Consider the following 8,680-nt stretch of genomic DNA (forward strand, 5'->3'; position numbering starts at 1 on the left):
TATCAGAAATTTTACTAGTTGAATTAACTGGAACTCACTATATATGTTTTAAAACCTGAATCAAACTAATCAATAAAAACTGACAACCGAATCTTTTTTCTAGTTTTGTGGCCCATTCTAATTTTTAAAACCATATTTAGATTCATTTTGGAACTCAACTTTTTTTTTTTTTAAAGAAAAAGAACTTGTCTATATTGGCTAATAAATTGTGCTTAAAATAAAATAGGATAAAAAAAAGCTTCAGCATATTTTAAAACTTAAATTTTAATATATTAAGATCAAGTATTAAGTTATATGTTTAAGAATGGATGAGATTTCATAAATAATATTGGAAAGTCATGTAATTACTCCTATATATATAATGTAAAATGAAAACTTTTAATGTTTATTAATTTTTTCTAACGTCATTACATAAGCTTTTGAAAATGAGTCATGTTAAAGGATGCTTTTAAGGTACGTTTGGTATACTAAATGTGGATTACAATAAAAATGGTAATCTTTATTACCAAGAATAAAATGTGTTGTAATGAAATAACTAAACATATTCATTAGTTTGGTTGTAATTTATGACATTTAAATTAGGCCTCACTCTCCCTAATCTCAAAATATTTGAAATTGGTGGCAATAAATTCTTTGGGCCAATCCCTGGTTCTGTATGCAACGCATCTAAGCTTGAATTTATTGACCTAGGGTCTAACAGCTTGGTGGGATCAATTCCGACTAATTTGGGATATCTACTAGATCTTGAACTACTATGTCTATGTCTGAATAACTTAGGAGGGGATTTGGACTTCGTAACATCTTTAAGAAACTATAGCAAATTGAAAGTGCTATCAATTGCATTAAACCAATTCGAAGGTTTTGTGCCCAATTCTATTGGCAACTCGTCAACAAAACTTAATCAATTGTATTTAGGAGGCAACAAAATATCAGGAACGATTCCTGCATCTTTGCATAATCTTATCAACTTAATTAGCTTGGGCATGGAAGATAATCTTTTCACAAGCGTGATACCTACTTATTTTGGGAAGTTCCAAAAGATGTAAGGATTGTTTTTACCAGGAAACAAATTGTCAGGACAAATCCCAAGCTCTATTGGCAACCTCACTCAATTGGCTGAACTGGACTTTTCTCAAAACAATTTAGAAGGAAGCTTACCTCCAAGTATTGGTGACTGCCGATGTTTGTAAAAATTGGATGTTTCACAAAATTACCTCAGTGGAGTTATACCTCAACAGGTTTTTTCTCTTTTCTCTTTGTCGCTATTACTCAATTTATCCTACAACTCATTTAGTGGCAAATTACCTATTGAAGTTGGCAATTTGAAAAATATTAATTCTCTAGATGTCTCTGAAAACAACTTGTCCGGTGAAATTCCCACAACAATTGGAAATTTATTGAATTTAGAAAACCTCTACTTGCAAGGGAATTCCTTTGAAGGAATCATACCTTCATCCATGACTTATCTGAAAGGCCTTGAACTTTTGGATGTTTTGCGAAACAACTTATTAGGATTTATTCCAAAGGGTCTACAGAAACTTTTATGTTTAAAATATTTGAACATTTTGTTCAATGATATTAAGGGCCCACTACCAACTGTTGGAGTATTCAAAAATGTAGATGCAATATCAATTATTGGAAACAATAAGCTTTGTGGGGATATTCCACAATTACAACTACCAAAATGCCCCAAGTTACAAAATCAAGAAAGTCTCTTGCTTCTAGAACAATAATCACAATTGTTTGTTTGGTTGCATGTCTCCTTCTAGTTTCATCATTTATTGTTCTTTATTGGAGGCAAAAATATAAAAAGAAATCATCTTCTATAGTCTCAAAGATGGATCTCCTTCCAACAATTTCATAGAAAATGCTTCATCGAGCAACTAATGGATTTCCTCCCAATAATTTGATTGGATCTGGTAGTTTTGGATCAATTTACAAAGGAGTTCTTAATCAAGAAGAAATGTTAGTTGCAGTAAAAGTCCTAAACCTTCAAACTAAAGGAACTACCAAGAGTTTTGTGGCGGAATGCAATGTCTTAAGAAATGTTCGACACCAAAATCTTGTGATGATCTTAACATGTTGCTCCAGTATCAATTATAACGGCGATGAATTTAAAGGTCTTGTATATGAATTCATGACAAATGAAAGTTTAGATATGTGGCTACATCCAATGATTGATTGCGAAAATCAATCAAAAAATTTGAGCTTCCTTCAAAGAATAATTATTGCAATTGATGTGGCTTCTACATTAAATTATATGCACAATCATTGTCAGCAACAAATCATACATTGTGATTTTAAAGCCAAACAATATTCTTCTCGATAGTGAGATGATTGCTCATGTAAGCGACTTTGGTCTAGCAAGACTCCTCACAAGCACCGATGATTCTTCCCAGAAGTGTACTAGTACAATTGGGTTAAAAGGATCTATTGGCTATGTTGCTCCAGGTATAACCTCTCTTATTTAGTTTTAAATCCTTAACAATCCTATAATATGTTGCTTTTCTCTTCGTCACTTTAATTTATCAAAAGATAAGAATTAACTACTTGTATTTTTTAGCATATAAGCTTTTTAATATTTGTAAAATTAGTATAAACATATTAACATACTTTCTTGCTTACTATTTCTTTGTCTCTTATAAAAAATATTCACTTGAGTACATACAAGCACATAATTAATTTTACATAAAATTTAAAACAAAGTAATTGATAGCAAAAATAAGATTCATAATCTGAGAAATGCCTAAGTTAATTTGGCGATGGACATTTTGATCCTTTGGCTAAGCTTCATATCTTCTTTGTATGCATATATTTCAATCAAATTGAACATGCAAAAAAAAAAGTAATTTGGCCCCTTGAGGTAAAGTTTCATACATTTTCCTTCAATTGCGGAAGTAATATCATATGTCATATTATTTTTCCATATAGATTCATTTCATTTTCTTTGAATTTGCATTTTGTAGACCTTAATCCATTTCATTATAGATAGAAATTGCCTAATTTCCTTCAATTCCACAAGTTGTATAGTATGGTATGGGTGGTGAGGCATCGGCTGAGGGGAATGTATATAGGCACGGAATCCTTGTGCTAGAAATGTTAACAAGAAGGATGCCCACTGATGATATGTTTAAAGATGGTTTGAATCTCCATAATTTTTTTAAGATGACATTACCAAAATGACTTGCTCAAGTTGTTGACCCCATACTTTTGCCAAGAGAAGTTGAGGAATTGGGAGTTGCAACTGCGGTAATGATGGCAATAGAAAAAGATGACAATGATAATGAAATTGAAGTAGAAGAAGCTAATTATATTGAGGATTCTAGGCATATTGATGTTGACATGCAAAAGTGCTTACTCTCAATTCTTAACATTGGAATCCCCAAAAGAGAAAATGAGCATGGAGGAAGTCATTAAGGAACTGCAATTGATAAAAAGAGATTTCATTGGTTTGGGGATCCGCAGAGGCAGACCAAGTAGAGCTCAAGTAAGGGGTATTTAGTTTTGATTATAAGACTACATTAAGTAGTATGTCCTATTCATTTACTTTGATTTCATTTAGTCCCCAAATACTTCTATTAAAAAAACATGGAGATTTTATGTTGACCTTTTTATTAATCTTGAGTAGATTATCATAGCTGATTGTAAAATTGGATTTTCATTTTTCATTCATGATCAAAATACTAAACAGAAATTGTCATCTTATTAAAACCCACAACCTTCTTGAAATAATTCCTATCCCTTTTCTTATGTTATCAAGGTTAAAAATGATTAGCTAACGATTTTTTTTTTTTTTTTTTTTTTTTTTTTTTTTTTTTTTTTGTGAATTGTAGAGACATGAAACAAATAGAAGGAATAAATGTCTTTAATAATTCTTGGATTGGGCATTTCTACCTGATCTGTTATAATATTATGCTAGTTTAATATCCCTTTTGAAAGGATCAATGGATGATTTTCTTTCACTTCAAGTGTCGGAGTCAGTGATTTTCTTTCTCTTTTGGTGTAGGAGTGTTCTTCATGTACTGTGCTTTGTTCTACTACTATAACGTGTGACTGTGATTGTACTAATAATCAACTCAATTCCTAAAAGCCTTTTATAGGAAGGGAATTCATCAAAGATGCCATGTTAGTTTAGAACTTTACATGGCATTATTCCAGTGTACAAATAAAAGTGGATCTTTTGTTTAATTTCCCTTTAAACTTAATGTTTTAGATTACATTATCTTGTGGCTGTAGAGAGTATAACAATCAATCTAAGTTTCAATTTATTATATAAGACTTTAAACAAACACTTAAAAAGAACAATCACCCTTCACTACATAGAATAAATTCTTCCAAGGATCTAGGTTCGAATGTATATTTTATTGAAAAAGAAACAAAGAATACAATCTATTTAAAGAACAAAAGGTCATTCAGCTATCAAAATTACTAAGCCTAAAAGAAGCCCACTCGACCAACAAAACAAACCAAAAATACAGAGTTAACCTGTGCATTAATAGCACAAGCTAAACAAACCCCTGTGAACTATGAACAGGGGAACACTTATTTGAGCAATCAACCTTCCAAGCACACAGCAAACAGTCTAGCACATAGCAATAGCCTTAGCAGCTAATTGGAAATATATAGCAGCAACAATCCGCAGAATCCAGAGTCATTTTTTGCACCTCTAGCTGTATTTACTTGCAAGGAAAAAGCAAGCAGCTGACTTCAGTAAACAGCTCAAATGAAACTCACAACCCAAGCAAAGCCAATAAATATAATGCAATACAATCAGCCTTAGTAAGTACTGCATCCTACTACAACAAACACAATCAGAATCTTTGCCGTTTTCCATTTATCCAACAAGCAGCTCCATTATAACTCAAATTCCAAAAAAATTCAACAATTTACTGTAGCAATTACAGATCATTGAGCTATGGAGATCAAAATAGATTTGTTTAAGCCCCAATGTCAGCAAAGAATCTTGTTTAGAGTGGAATTAGGGAATTTTGCTTTGAACTCAAGCCTGCCTCTAACATCTTTCTTTATTTTTGAGGATTTTCTCCTTAGTCAAGATTGGGCCATAGTGGATATTAGCATTCCTCTGGCACCAAATATAATATATAGGCACCTACCATCCAATCTTACATATGGATGCTCTAGGTCCCTTCCCTTAGAGGATCCTAACAGCCCATCCCCATAAACATGTGTCCAGAAAGATGGCTCCTGCTTTCAACACAACCCCTGCATAGCACACAGAATGTCACTCTCTAGTGGTTAATTTATTCTTGATCACCAGTCAGCCAATGAGAGCATGCTTTGGTATGGTAAGGTTGAACCACATGAGCTTCCACCAGTCCACCACTTCAGCCTTTATCTCTTAATGCCTCAAATGTGGCTGCACAAGAGATGCAACCTGACTTAGTGACGGTCCACTTAGCCTTATCCTCTTCCTTTAGATCTATGAGGCTTAATTGGCTTTAAATTATGAACAATCCTCAGATCTAGCGGGCATCCAAACCAAAGTTCTATTTTTTAGGACTGAATCCACCTTAGCCTCATAGCTAATTGCTGCGTCATATATAGTCCTATATGTTTCCAAATTTAAGTAGAAGTATTCCAACTGGGTGCCAATAATAATGCCATTGGAAGATTCTTTTCCCAAGTCTAACCCAATTTACATCATCAACAATCATCAGCATCCATTAGCTACTTGACAAGTTGGCAGACAGATACTGTATCTAATAGACATGTATGCTTAGAGTTTGACCTCTTGTGGCACTCATTCTTAAGACGTGAGAGAATGTGGCACAAAAGAATATATTGAACAGTGATTTTTAATGTTCATGTATACGAGCAAGCAACAAAGCAGATTTTTAATGTTCAGTGGTATTAAAAGATCCATACCTCAAAAATGAAAAATCCAGCAGGTTTTAACATCAAAGCAGCCCCATTGCAAAGATGGAGAAGAACACCCATGCCATTAAGACCACCATCTAATGCAAGTCTTGGTTCATGTCTACCAACCTCAGCTTGTAGCCCAGAGATATTGTCACTCTGTATGTACGGTGGATTACTTACAATACCTGCAAGTTTTCCTGCCACATCCTTTAATGGTTTGAACCATGATCCTTGCCTCAATTACATCCTAAGTGGTTTGTAATATAGTGCATAAGAAGAAAGAAAAGTAATCAGAGATATTGTATTTTGCTGCAAGGAAGAGGGGAGAGTGAAAAGTAAGAAACTTAAAAAATTAATACACTTCAATTTCTCATAGTAAAATGAAAGGCTAATTACAAATATTTACCATATCAACTGAGTTGCATTGTCCCACTAAAGTTTAAAACAGAGCAATCAATCCCCTAATGTTGCTTAAAGTTCCAAAAGCCTCCCTATCATTTTAATTGCTGTCAAACCAAAAGCAAATTATTGCACCAATGTGCCACCATCCCAAAGAAGAAAAAAATGTGGCCAGAGCTCTTTTCAGCTTTTTCTTCTTCTTGTTAGTTTGGTCTAAATTTGAGAGCACTTGGAGCAGCAGGGTGTCTACATTAGAGGTCATTTTGATCTCAACATTCATTGCATATCCAGTTTACTATTTATAGTGCTGTTTTAACAAAAAACATTAAACATCACAGCTTTACCCCTACCCCAGTGAAATATATTTTAGTATTCCTTGAACTTTCATTTATAACATCTGAATGCCCTAAGAAATGGAGGAAAGGGAGAAAAAGAAAAGCAAAATTTGATAACTACTAAAGGAACCATTCCCTCTTTTTTTTAAAGTCCGAATAGTTTGGACATTGATCTCTTAAAAGAAACTACCCAAAAGGTGTCTGGTAGTTAAAATTATTATAGACCACCTACAAGATTGTTTTGAAAGTCCTTTCCAAGACAATGACAGAGGTTAGCCATTATATTTATTCTTGTAAGTGCATTTGTGTTAGGAACCTTAGATAATGACTTGTTAGTGTAATTGAAAATTATAATAATGAGGAGAATTGTGCACGTTATTAAATTTAACTTAAAGATAGCCTATTAAGTAATCAACAAATATTTCCCTTGCATCCCTGATATTGAACCCTCTAATACCACAAGAACACAGGACACAATTACTACAGCATGATAAACGGGGCTATGGTTTATTATAGAAGGCGTATTAGTGGTTAGGATTTGGTTAAAAAGGAAATCGAGAATGCTGTTAAAGGCCTTGGCCATCTTTCTAAACATAATAATTTTTTTTTTAAAAGAATTAAACATAATCTTTCAGGAAATTTCATTAGATATGGTAGCAGTACCTTTACAAGCTAAAGTTGAGGAATTGTATGTTAAATAACAACAACAACAATCAGACCTGTGGCCCAAAATTTTGGGGTCAGCTATACTTACTCAACAGACTAGTCAAGGTTGGCCTTATGTATTTTCATAGCCAATCCCACGCCCGGAAAAAGGAGGGTTGCAGTAGGTTGATGGCTAAGCTAAAATATAGCCACTCTATTATAAAAGGATCCACTTGTATGTTGAATAATAGATAATCTAAAATTGGAGACTATCTTAACTTATCAAAAAAATAAATAAATAAATAAATTGGAGACTAACTTTCACTTTCTATGTTGAATAAATGATTTACTAGACACAAATTAGAAACTTTGAACATTTCATTTCAACATGTAACATTGTCCAACATATGGATTGGATGATGAACACTATCATTGTTAGCATGTGAAATTATTGAAATTGGGACCATTATATTACAATGATAAATTCACTAACCCGCAGTCTGCAGACCATACTTCTGCATATTAAAAACTATCACGTAACGCGCGACAGGGCTTAGATCAGTTGCAATTCCAATTCCAATAGCAAGTGCAAATCTTCCAGTTCCTATAAACACTATGACCAAAGCAAGAATTTCATCCCCAGCATTGAAATTTCTCTATTCTCCACCACTCTCCTAGTTCTAAGTCTACTCAATAAATTGGCTTCTCACAATAAGGAAAAGCTGGAGGCAAAGAGCCCACCATTGTCTAAACTTAACAGACCTCTGGAAGCAGAGAAGTTAAGTCAAAACATGAACCTAACAAACCTTCACTGGGCTTTTAGGATTGAAATTCGAGTTTTTATGTTTCATTCATTAATTAAAAGGCCTTACTCTTAAACACCCAGTTACCAATTTTTTGTGTGAATTTTTTTTCGTGGCTAATCTTCCGCATTTTCTAAGCATCCAAACGAAAGGAAATGAAAGAAGAAATTTGGCACCTGGAGAACCTCACGGCCAGTTCAGGAGAGCTCCTTGCTTCTCCCTTCCACACTTCAAAGACAAGGAGAAGACACAGCTACGGTGGGGGAATGTGAGGGAAGAAAAGATAAGTTTGGTCAGAATCAGATCCGGGTTTCTTTTTCTTATTTTGGATGATATTTTTTGGGCTTTTCGTCTTTAGATTCATTGAAATTTTTTTTTTTTTAATAAATTTTTTTAAGAAAAAGGGTTTGTCTATATTGGTTTCTTTAGCAAATAAATTAAGCTTTAAGGGGGGAAGAATTTTTATTTTATTTTATTTTTTCTCTATCTATGTTTGAGGTAATTCCTAATTTCCCCCATTATGTTTGAAACCAACCAATTTTTTCTTCTATATTTGATAAATGAGCAAAATATCTCCAATCCGTTACTTTTTCAATTAAATTCAATGAAATTATAATG

The 8,680-nt window shown here is 33.3% G+C and overlaps 1 long non-coding RNA gene across 1 annotated transcript; it reads right to left on the reverse strand.

Moving 5' to 3' along the window:
* Positions 1–4,706: 4,706 nt before the first annotated feature.
* LOC115984052 lies at positions 4,707–8,360 on the reverse strand. The gene is made up of 3 exons (XR_004090348.1): positions 8,239–8,360; positions 5,887–6,127; positions 4,707–5,377 (listed from the first exon to the last, which is right to left on the reverse strand). It is a non-coding gene; the product is annotated as an uncharacterized LOC115984052 (long non-coding RNA).
* Positions 8,361–8,680: the final 320 nt, after the last annotated feature.

The sequence above is a fragment of the Quercus lobata genome, chromosome 4 (assembly GCF_001633185.2).
Source record: "Quercus lobata isolate SW786 chromosome 4, ValleyOak3.0 Primary Assembly, whole genome shotgun sequence".
Lineage (NCBI taxonomy): Eukaryota > Viridiplantae > Streptophyta > Magnoliopsida > Fagales > Fagaceae > Quercus > Quercus lobata.